The sequence below is a fragment of the Macrobrachium nipponense genome, chromosome 12, assembly GCF_015104395.2.
Source record: "Macrobrachium nipponense isolate FS-2020 chromosome 12, ASM1510439v2, whole genome shotgun sequence".
Classification (NCBI taxonomy): Eukaryota; Metazoa; Arthropoda; class Malacostraca; order Decapoda; family Palaemonidae; genus Macrobrachium; species Macrobrachium nipponense.
The window spans coordinates 97914822-97927653 of NC_087205.1; positions in this window are offsets into that span (position 1 = coordinate 97914822).

Below are 12832 nucleotides of genomic sequence, written 5' to 3' on the forward strand. Positions count from 1 at the left end.
AAGTCCTCGGGTTACGCTGGTCCTCGACTTACGATGTTTCGTGGTTACGAACGCGCCCCCACCAAAATATAAAAATCTAAAAAAAATATTTTGCGTTTGTTCCGTCTTACGCGGTTTAGCGTCGTAAGCAACGTAAACAACGCGAACTAGTTTCCAGGCGCACGGCGAAGAATACGCTTTGTGGGGAGAGGACGGCGTCGCTTCGCTACGCTCAGTCCTCGCCCATACGCCATTTTGGTTGTTTACACTGCCTCTCTCTCCCTCGTGTTGTATCGTTTTTGTAACTTTTTGCTCTTTGTTATGGCTCCCAAGCGCAAGGCGGACTCTTCTGATGGTAGTGCATCGAAGAAACAAAAGAAAGGCCATCACCATGGAAATTAAAGTGGACATTATAAAGCGATCCGAGAAGGGAGAAACGCCAACAAACATTGGCCGCTCTGCATTGGCCTTAGCCCGTTCGACCGTTGCTACCATTATCAAAGATAAAGAGCGCATCGTTGAACATGTGAAAGGATCTGCTCCTATGAAAGCGACAGTGATAACTAAGCAGCGTAGTGGTCTAATAATTGAAATGGAAAGGTTATTGGTGCTTTTGGTTGGGAAGGAAGACCAAAATCAACGGCGTATCCCAGTCAGCCTTATGGTGATTCAGGAGAAGGCGAAAAGATTGTTGAAGCGTTGAAAAAGAAAAGGGGGAGGGAAGTGAAAGTGAAGAGTTTGTGGCTAGTAGGGGTTGGTTTATGCGATTTAAGGCTCGGGCCATTACCATAACCTTAAATTGCAAGGTGAAGCTGCTAGTGGGGATGAGAAAGCAGCGAGTGAATTTCCTAAAGCGTTGTCTGAGATAATTAAGGAGGGGGGTTATTCTGCTCAGCAAGTGTTTAACGTAGACGAGACAGGTTTGTTTTGGAAGCGTATGCCTAACCGCACTTACATCGCCAAGGAGAGAAGTCAGCACCCGGTCATAAAGCCAGCAAGGAGAGGCTACTTTACTTCTTTGGGGGTAATGCTGCTGGCGACTTCAAACTGAAGCCCTTGTTGGTGTATCAGGCTGAAAATCCAAGGGCACTCAAGGGGCATTTGGAAGGGTCAACTACCAGTAATTTGGAAGTCCAACAAGAAGGCATGGGTGACACTTGCAGTTGTGTTTGAGGACTGTTCGTAAACCATTTTTGTTCCAAGTGTGGAGCGGTATTGCGCCTCCAAGGGTATCCCCTTTAAGGTGTTACTAGTTGCTGGAAATGGACCATGCCCCTGGACACCCTGCCCAGCTGGGAAGACTTCAACCCTAATGTCAAGGTGGTTTACCTTCCACCTAATACCACGGCCCTTTTCCCCACCGCCTATGACCAAGGAGTGATTGCTTCGTTCAAGGCCTACTACCTACGAAGGACAATTGCTATGGCTTTACAGGCAACTGAAACCAAGAAGGACTTGACTCTGAAGGACTTTTGGAAATCCTACAACATCCTTGATGCTGTAAGAACATTGCTAATTCCTGGGAGGAGGTGTTCAAGCAAACAAACTGAATGGTTGTCTGGAAGAAAATTTGTCCTCAATTTGTGAATGATTTCCATGGGTTTGAGGACACAGTTCAGCTAGTTGTCAAGAACATTGTTGCCCTGAGTAAGGAAATCAATTTGGAGATGGAGGTTGATGATGTTACAGAGCTGCTGGAGTCTCATGGCGAGGAGTTATCTGCTGAGGACCTGATACAACTGGAGAAGCAGATAATAGAGGAAGAAGAAGAAGCACCCACCCCAGAGCCTAAGGCTTTCACAAGGCAGGACTTGATAAGAGGTTTTGCAGAGTTGCAGCAAGCGTTGTCAACTTTTGAGGCTCAGGATCCAACTTGGACAGGTTCACTAGGGTTTCCAGAGGCGTCATGGATTTGATGCAGTGTTACAGGAGATCTTGGATGAAAAGAGGTCGCTCTCTGTTTCAGACTAACCTGGAGCAGTATTTTAAGAGGTAGAGAGGCCTGCAGAAGATCCTGTACCCTCTACCTCAGCTGCCTCTGCTAATCCAGCACCTTCTGAATGTTCTGCTACCCAACCCAGACTCACCTGCCCCAGTATCTTCCAGCACCTTCTGTAGGTTCCTGCCTCGACCTAAAGACTCACCTGCCCCAACATCTCCACTAGTATGTTCTGCCTCACCTCAGAATCACCTTCCTCAGCATCTCCAGTACTAGTATGGTTCTGCCTCACCTCAAGAATCATCTGCCTCAGCATCTCCAGCAACTTCTGGAGGTTCTTTTTCTCTTCACTAACCTCCCCCAGTCTCTCCAGCACCGCAGCTTCCTCTCCAGTGTGCAAGCCAATCAAACTAATAAAGGTAAGGAATTGTTCTCTCGTTGTTATTGATAGGTATTTACATTACATTCATGTTGGTATTTTTCAATGTTCCGACTTACGCTGAAATTCGTGTTACGATGCATCGTAAGAACGGATCAACGTCGTAACTCGAGGACCCCCTGTATAGAAAGTCAGGAGTGAGTCTGGCAATTGTTATCAGGCTTCTGGTGCGGCGACATAGCAGCGACCACATTATATAGTTCTTCCCTGGTACTACAACTTTCTTCTGCTGTGGCTGGTTCAACGTTTCCACGAGAGAGAGCGAGAGAGCTAATCTCTCTCTAGTATCATAGATTTTCTGAAGTCACAATTTCGGGAAACGAAGACCAGAAAGGATTATAGACCTATATAAAATAGTACTATGGCTCATGTTATGGATAATCTACTGCTGTCTCACACACACACACACACAGTATCTCATGGGATGGCCAATTCCCCTAATGGCAACAAAATGAGTCTTTGCCATCTAGTACAACAGCACTCAATCGATCCTCCAGGGGGGTGGTGTGAAAAGGCCGTGACAAAATTAAAGGCAAAAGTTGCAAATGATAATAAGTAGCAGTGAGAAATAGTACTTTCTTGTAGGAGGGGCGAGACTGGACCCAGTCACTTTTCCTGATTACTGCGTATGATATCCATTTGAATAAGGAGTTTTCCTCTCTCTCTCTCTCTCTCTCTCTCTCTCTCTCTCTCTCTCTCTCTCTCTCTCTCTCTCTCTCTCTCTCTCTCTCTCTCTCTGTTTCAAAAGCTCATTAAGTAGTATCCTATTTGTGGATACTACAGCTAGTTAAGTGGTCTGTCACAATTCCCTTCGACGAAGCGCACGAGATCTGAGAAGCGTGCTCTGAGAGAGAGAGAGAGAGAGTTCGGTAAACTATAAAAAAATATCCCATGAAAAGCAAGGCACTTTAATTACATCCTATGGGAACCACTCACTGGATATAGCAACCGAGTGGGTGGAAAGGTGCTGTTTTTGCATAGGGTTCGTGCTCTCTCTCTCTCTGTATTTAACAACATTCTTTAGTATATTCGCTTTTTGGATAAGAGGGTAGAGAGGCACGGAACTAGATAGAGCTGTATAGTTACTGCCAATACTAATACTACCGCACACGAGAGAGAGAGAGAGAGCGCCAAAATGATATGCAAAATGTGCCTCGTGTCCTACGTAAGTGGTATTTCCATACATTATTCAATAACAGATGGAAAGGCATGAGAAAAAAAAGTTGCTTCAGTCCCTAGACAGATCGAGGAAGTGGTCCCCCAGCAGGTAGTTTTAAGGGAGCGGGGGGGCATTTCTAAGTTTTACTGCCGCCGTCTCTCCCTCGAACAACTTTTCCTTGGCACTCATGGAGCCTCACTCAGAACGTAGAAGTCTCCCCCAAACTAGACATTATGGCTGCAGATCATCCGAAAAAAAGCTCAACAAAGTTTAGTACTACAGTTTTTGCTGTTTTCCTCGCTTTATCCGGCCACAAAAACGCTTCCATTGGGTCTACGTTGTCTCAACTCAATGTAGGCGTAATACTTTCCTCGTTATTAACAATTAAGATAAAGAAAAACTCCCTACCACTGATCCAACTAACACCAAATTGGACGTTGGTAATACTGATCTTTGACAGAAGGTTCGGCGAATTTGGCTGTCATCATTTGGTGTGATTTTGGGTATTCCAAGGAGGTTTTAGCTCGTGTGATGAGCATATCGATGCAAAAGTATTGCAGTTATTGCTTTGATGACTGAGAGTGACAGTGAATTAACAGTGTAAAGAAAGTGACAGTGAGTTTTCTAGGGCCGGGGGAACTTCAAGGAAGTTTACCTCGTCCCGATTTCCTTGTGGTTTGCCATGGCAACGCTGTCTTGCCAACCATACATAACACACCAGGGCCTTAGCCAGAATGGTGAGTTTTTCAGAAGGAAAAACACTTTGTTTAATTTCAATATCTGGAAAATGAACGTGCTGACACGGACGATGTATTTGGTATATTAGGAAAGATTCAAGCCAATTTTATAAACATATATGGAGTTCAACAAGTAGGATTCAGCAAGATAATAGTGAAATTTGAAGACCATGCAGCTGAAGAATTTGAGAGAATCATGAGAGATTATGAAGGACGTACTCTGGCTTTAGATAATAAAGAGGTTAGTATTCAAATTGTTAACCTATCAACAAGTAAAATCATTGTCACTATTAAAAATGCACCATTTGAGCTAACCAATGAAGACTTAAGTAAGATGCTCTCGTCATATGGTAAGGTATTTAATATCAGAAACCTAGCGCCTCAGTGGCGTGGTTAGTAAGGTGTTTGCGTCCCACCTCGGTGGTCGCAGGTTCGATTCTCGGCCATTCCATTGAGGAGTGAGAGATGTGTATTTCTGGTGATAGAAGTTCACTCTCGACGTGGTTCGGAAGTCACTTAAAGCCGTTGGTCCCGTTGCTGAATAACCACTGGTTCCATGCAACGTAAAAACACCATACAAACAAACAGTATCAGAAACCAGGCTTATACGTCTGGCACCTTAGCTGGGAAGAACAATGGTAACAGAACCGCGTTGATGGTTCTAAAGAAACCTATTCCTTCGACGTTGAGACTAGGTAGATTTTTGCTGTGGTTCTATTATCGCGGACAAGCACGCACTTGTATCAAATGTGGGAAAGAAGGCCATTTGGCTGTTAATTGTTCTGCAGAAGAAATTGTGACACAAAATGAAAAGGAGTTTCCAATTCTACCTAGGAAAAATAATGAATGCATTCCGAAGGATAATTCTCGGAATGACCAGGCAAATAATAAAATTCAGGAAGAAGTATAAGGGAATAAGGTTCAAACGCAAGTTTCGGTAGAGGAACAAGTGGAGAATAAAGAAGTGAGAAGACAAGGGCAGGAGGATCGAACGGAGGAGGGTCGAATTGATAAAGATCGTCAGGAGGAAGAACGCCAGGAAGAAGATCATCTGGAGGAAGATCGACAGGACTCTTCTAGTGGAAATGTCGAGATATCAAGCCAAAAGGAAAAGGAAAATGGAAACGTTATTGAGGATACTGTTACAAATAGGGAGCAGGATGCAGTGGAATTGATTAATAACTTGAATATGGAAGTAACGACCTCTCAGTGTCAAAATACCCCTATGTCCTGTTATGATTTAGAAGGGAAAAATATTGATGACAATAGTAGTCCAAATGTGTTACTGATAAACAAAACGGTGGCTGATGTACATGTGGATTTTAACTCGGATGATTCGGTACATAAAGAGCTATTCCAGTTCTTTGACTCTAGTGAGGAAAATATACCTGATGTTCTGAAAGGTGAAGATGACAATTCCTCTCATACTGAAGGTTCAACACAAGGGATCAAAGCGGCATTAGTGGTTGATAGTACTAATCCAAGGTAACGGGAAATTAGTAATCAGGAAAAAAAATAAGATACAATCTAAGAGAACTCAGGGTTCCCTAGGATTGAAAAGATCGGTTGAGACATTTACGTCGAAAGACAAGGAGACTAAAATGAGGAAAGTACATACTGAGGGTATTGTTAAACGGGCTAGTGATGACAAGTTTCGGGGAAAAAAAGACGATGAATATCTAGGATATACAGAAACTGAAATTCGTGCCGAAGAAGCCCCTATGTTTACAGATAACTTGGTTGATTTGTAATAATGTTTGTGATCATTTATACAAAAAATTATCTTACGTATTGCAACCCTTAATATTAATGGTTTATCTAGTTTTAACAAGCAGACTAAACTACACTCATTCATTAATTATAATAAGATAGATATACTGTTACTGCAAGAACATAACGCGAAGTCCATAGCTTCTCTTGGTTTTTTGGAGAGGTTTATAAAATCATATTAAATCCAACTATCAATATTAAGGGAGGGACTGCAGTACTAGTTACGAAGAAAATGATGTAGTAGTTGAAAATGTGTATTTACATCCGACGTCAAGGATATGTAAAGTGTCGTTAAAGTATCAAAGCAAGGTTATAGAAATTGTGAACATATATGCTCATTCAGGGCATAAATTCCATAAAGAGAGAGAGGAATTTTTTGAGAAGGATTTGTTATCACTGATACAAAATAATTGTGATAAGGCGATTATTGGGGGAGATTGGAATTGTATAATTAATGATAAGGACTCTTCACATCCAAAAAATTCTTGTTTTTCGAATAGTTTGAAGAGTATTGTTGATGCTATGAAGATAAAGGATGTCATACATCCGTCATAGGTTACCAAAGTACACCTTTGTTAGGGGGAACTATTGCTGTGCGTTTGGACAGGATTTATATGCAGATAGACAAAAATAGTGTCACAGAAATTAGAACTGTTCCAGTGTCGTTTTCAGACCACTCTTGTTTCCTGTGTGATATACGATTACCTGATGTAGTACAGTTAGGGAAATCTTACTGGAAGCTTAATTGTTCAGTTCTAAAAGATACCGAAATCAAAGAAAACTTTAAACAAAAGTGGACTGAGTTACAGAAGAAAAGGGATGAATATGCTAATATATTACTGTGGTGGGATATTCTGGTTAAAGAGGAAGTTAAAAAGTTCTATATGAAAGCATGTTCCTTTAAGAAACAACAGAGGTTTGGTATGTTAAACTTGTTAGAAAGTAGATTACGATACTTGTATGAGAATTCCTATCAGACCGGAAATCCTAACACGTTAGAAATCAACAATGTGAAAAAGAAAATTGAGGAAATAAGAGATGAATTTGCCGAAGGTATCAAGGTTCGATCCCGTTTGTTAAATCTTCAAAATGATGAGAAAGTTTCAAAATTTGTAATAGCTAAACAGCAAGAAATTTATGGCGAAGAAGTACTTACTTGTTTAAAAGATAATAAGGGAATAAACTTCAATCCTCTGCTAGTATACAGAATTATGTAAATTCCTTTTATTCTGAGTTATATAGTTCAAGGACAGTTAATAATGAAATGCAAGAAAAGTTTTTATCCTTCTTAGAAATAAAGCTTGATGACAGTGATAGGGAAGAGTTGAATAAGGATTATTCAAAAGGGGAAATTTTGAAAGTTATCAAAAGTTTTAAGAAGAATCGTACACCTGGAATCGATGGTCTGCCAGTGGAGTTTTATCTAGAGAATTGGGATGTAATTGGGGATGATTTTTCTTCACTGGTAAAGTATGTAATGAGAAATAAGGTGATTTCAGTTTCGCAAAGGAAAGGAGTTATTACACTTATTCATAAAGGCGGAGACGAAAAAGAGCTGAAGAATTGGAGGCCAATTTCTCTCCTTTGTGTTGATTATAAAATAATTTCTAAACTTTTAGCTATGCCTATGAAAGTGTTAGACAAAGTGACTGATACTAGTCAGTTTTGCTGTATTCCAGGACGAAGCATTGTTCATTGTAATATGTTGATCAGGGATGTTATGTATTATGTTAATTCTACTGATATAAATGCTGCCTTTCTTAAATTAGACTGGTATAAGGCTTTTGATATGGTTAATACAGAATTTTTGTTTAAGTCTTTGAAGTGTCTGGGGTTTGGAGACGAGTTTGTAGGGAAAATAAGTATGCTATATAATCAAATAGAAAGTGCAATGTGTGTAAATAATAATGTAACTTCCTTTTTCCAAATAACAAGGTCAGTCAGGCAAGGATGTCCACTTAGCATGATGTTATATGCAATCTATCAAGAATCGTTCTTTATAGCAATTAAGGAAAATATTAATGTGAAACCCTTAGTCTTACCTGATCACACTACTCTCAAAGTAGTTGGTTATGCTGATGATAATAATATAATAATCACAACAGAAGATAGTTTAAGAGAAGAGGATAAAATTGTGCAGGAATTTGAGTTAGCTACAAATAGAAATGAAAAGTCAAGACTATTCAGTATGGGTGGTTGGAAGAATAAAAGGGACTGGCCCCTGTCATGGATAAGGCAGAATGTTACTTCTTTGTTCACGCTAGGTATCCATCATTGTAATGATTATAAGGAAAGTCTAAAGAATAATTGGGAACATGTCATAAGTAAAATAGACAACCATTTGAAATTGCTTCATGCAAGGAAATTGAACCTTTTTCAGAGGACGTCATATGCAAATGCGTGCATTCTGGCAAAAGTATGGTATATTGCTCATGTGTATCCCTTAACTCATAATTATGGCATCAGAGTTGAGAGACTAGCTTTTAGATATATTTGGTGTGGTAGATATAAACCAATTAAACGATCGACAATGACTAGAGGTAGGACTGAAGGTGGTTTGGCTGTTTTCGATGTGAGAGCTAAAGCTAATGCTATTATTGTTAATACCTTCTTGAAAACTGTCATATTGAATAAGGGCCCCCAGAGCTTAATTTTGCATTATTGTTATTTTAGGTTGTGTAAGTTCTTTGACTTAGACTTTAAAGCTCCACAAATATTTTGCTACCCCACCCCATATTACATATTGGCTTCGTCGTTGAATTAAAGGAGGTTCATAATTTTCCAATGTTATCTAAGAGTGTTTACCGAAGTATTTTAAAGAAACATGACATCTCTGTAGAATATAAATATCCTTTATTTGACTGGAAAGTAATATGGAAGAATTTTTGTGATATTGACCGTTTCGTGGGAAAGGAGATTATCTTTAAGCATCTTTCATGATGTACTAAACCTGTGAAAAAACGTCTTCACTTTTAAATTATCCAGCAATTCCTTATGTGAAATATGTAATATAGAGGAAAGTGCTATTCACCTTTTTTTTATTTTTGTAAAGAACTGAACCAGTTTTCAAATGGCTGAGAAGTGTACTTAAAAATATTTGTAATTTTGAGCCGGAGAACAATATGAAATTTTTATATTTTGACTTCAATACCAAAGATAATTGCAGGAGGAATGTGTATATTTTTTTATTGTGTTCTTATATATACACGATATGGTGTACTAGAAATGATTTGAATATGGTTGCAAATGATATCATAAGATTACTTATTAATAATATCAATAATTACAGGAGAGATTTATGTTTAATACATGATAATAGAATAAAGAATAATTACGATTCCTTTTTAGAAAAATTAGTTTTTTGAAAGATCAGAACATTATTTTAATTAAATTATAATGATTTTTTTCTGAAAAGTAATATTTTATATAAGAGTTTCTAATTGCAAATAATTTTCACTTTGTTTATGTACAATTTTCACTATGTAAATGTACTCCTATGTATCTCAAAGTTGTAAGTCGTTAATAATAATAATAATAATAATAAAAAAAAAAAGTCCTGGGGATATGCAGTTACTTTACGGTCTTGTTTGATGCAAAGAGTTCATGTATGAAATATGAAATGCCCTGAAGGGCTATTTTCCGTCCAAGATCTTAAAGGTGAATAATAGTTCATTATATTGTAACACCTGATGAATGTTTAACCAAGGAAAGTTTCTTTCCGAATGGTGTGGCGTGGTAATTTTTCTCTCCTGTTCCCACTACAATCACTGGAGCAAAGTTTTGCACCTTTTGTAAATCTGCTACACACGTTCTATTGCCGCCGGCTCCCCTTTTGTTGAATACTAATACGAAAACGCTATTGACCATGGCATTTACAACAAGTATTTTACTCAACTCTTTTAGGCATTTTATTTCTCCAGACAAATTGTAAAATCCCCAATGTAAAATCCCCATTTTTTTTGCATATTTCTTAGATATGCAATTTGAAATTAAGGCCGTCAATAATGATTCTCAGGCTTTGTACGATACGGCTACTCTTAATTTCTGCAATTCACCGAATGTATGAGTGAGAACCAATAAAAATGAAATAAGCAAATAAAAAAAAAAAAAAAATCATTATTAACGAGAATAACACCATATCGTTAATGAATAGTACCACAATTAAGTACTTTCACTTACTGAGCAGTCCTTGTAGACATGAACTCAGATCATAAATCGCTATACGAGATACGACGAGAGGTACGCGCCTGCCTCTCTCTCTCTCTCTCTCTCTCTCTCTCTCTCTCTCTCTCTCTCTCTCTCTCTCTCTCTCTCTCTCTCTCTCTCTCTCTCTCTTTAAATGTTGCGAGTACTCACGGGTTGATTTTCAGACCTTAGAGGACCGCTGTGTTATCTCGTTTCTAAAAGTTATTTGCATAACCTTAAAGTATGAACACAATAAAGGTTTATCAGATCAATTTATATTCACCATCCACAAAACTGAAACAGGAAAAATGAAATAAAATCGAGGGATATTGTAACGCATTTGATAAATGTAAAGGTTAAAAATTAATTTCAAGTAACTAAAAAGTTAACAAACATAATCAAAGAGTAATGACATATAAGGGACAAATGAAATTAATCACTCAAGGGGAATTGTAAATCAATGGCACTCAAATGAAACTAATTACGACAAAATTCAAAGAATCAGGGCAATCGCCCTTTCTAAATCCACACACACATCACTACACAACATATATAACAGGTCACCTCAAAAGTTGAGCCAAGAAGCTGTTCGTTCCGTCCTGGCATTCGGGTTTTTGTTGGGGAAAGGGGAAAAGAACAAGTTTATACAATTACCACGAATGTAGAACTGACGTACAGGTTTTCATGAACATAAAAAACTACAATAATTATCAACTTCGTTGTCAAAAATAAATTATAAATATAATAGTGTGCAACTTCAACATATTTATTAAATGTAGTGAATTAATTGGTGGTGTGTGTCAATACAATTTTGGGCGATATCATGCCCATACAGTGTACTACACACATACGCATACACACCCCTAGGGGGTCATGCAAAGGAGCGTTCAGAGGGGCGAACTACTACCCTTCCTCTCCCCTCCCGATCTTTTGACCTCTCCTAATGGCTTTTCTGGCGAGAGGCACAAACAAGACCCAATGACACCAACTCTTACCATACGTAATATGCGCAATACATTCACCAAGAACAATTTCATATATATAAAGACAAATGAATTATCATAACTAAAACAGTAATTATACTTCATTACTAAAACGTCTACTGACGTTTATGTCAAAAGACTTCGTCTTTGGTAAAAGAAAAACATCTTTTTCAGTGCTAACTGCACCACAGATACTACGTACTAGAACATAGCAAATCAGATAATATAATGTTAAGAGTGTCATTCTCGAATAGATGTAGGTTCTTTCACCCTTATTATGTCAAGCAATGTAGACGTACATATCTTTACAAAATATATGGGCATGCGAATGCATTTGGTTTTGCAATACGCAGTGAAAATCAATCAATAATTTCTAATGAGACGGACACTAACAACTATAATAAAAGACAAATAGCATGGAAACAAGTGAATACACAAAAACATTAGAAAATAAAATCGTTGTGAGAGGAATTCCTCGCACCCTCCCCCACCAAAAATTCATACAACACATGTATAGTGTAATTATAACGCTCCTTCTCGAATCAACTGTTCGTCGGCCTTAGCAGCAGTTCTTCTCATGGGCCGACTGATCAGACATCACTTGTGGTGGGGAACCTGTTGAGGTCGTAGGGTCATCCTCTGCAACACTCTCTAGGCCGTCTCCTACGTCCTTGGTTTCGGCCCTCTCCATCGTCTTCTTTGTTGTCTTGTTTATATCAAGGTATATAATGCCCTTATTCTATATACCTTGGTTTATATGACTAGCCTCGTTTGAGGCCTCGCTGGTCTCGTCTACTTCATTGTGTCCGCTTTCTGTTGTTGATTCCCTTCTGACTTTACATTCGGGTGGAATGACTTGATTCAATGGTCTCGTAAAATTTCCACTTGCTGTTTTTATCTCGACTGTCCTTATAACATTATCAGGACCTGCGTGGAGTTTCTCGATGATTCCCAAAGGGTACTTGTGTCTTTTACAATTATCATTTACTATAAGGACCAAATCTCCTATGCTTAATGGACAGATGTTTGAAGACTCAGTATTTCTGTGCCTTTCTCTAAGAGAAGACAATAGTCAGTACCACATTTCTCAAACTTTCTTATCGTCTCACACAGTCTTGCATAGTTCTCCCTCAATTCGACGTTCTCATTGAAAGGTACGTCGAAGAACTTGTTCAAAGGAGGAGCCATTGTAATAGCTTTGCCGTATAAGAGTCTGGCAGGGGTGAGCGCGATGTCGGCGTTATTCTTCGTTGACATATGTTAGTGGCCTGTTATTGATGAAGTTTCTCGGCTTCGGCGACGATGGTAATTGAGTTCTATAAACGAGAGACTTTTTTCTGTACAGGGCCCTTTGTAAGCACGATTTCACCACTCCGATCAATCCTCCTCGTAAAGCCGCCTTCCATGGTGATCGGGGTGTTTGATTGAACTTCCATTCTAATTATGATCCGTCAGATAATTTCTTACTTCGGGCTCTTCGCTGATATCTCTCAGAAACTTACTGGGCGCCAATGCAATGAAGTTTGGCGCATTATCACTTATTAAAACTTTCGGAAGTCCGTGTCTTGCCGCGAATTGTCTAAAAACAAAGAGGAATTCTTGTGCATTCATGGATTTGCACATTATATATAGGGCAACCGC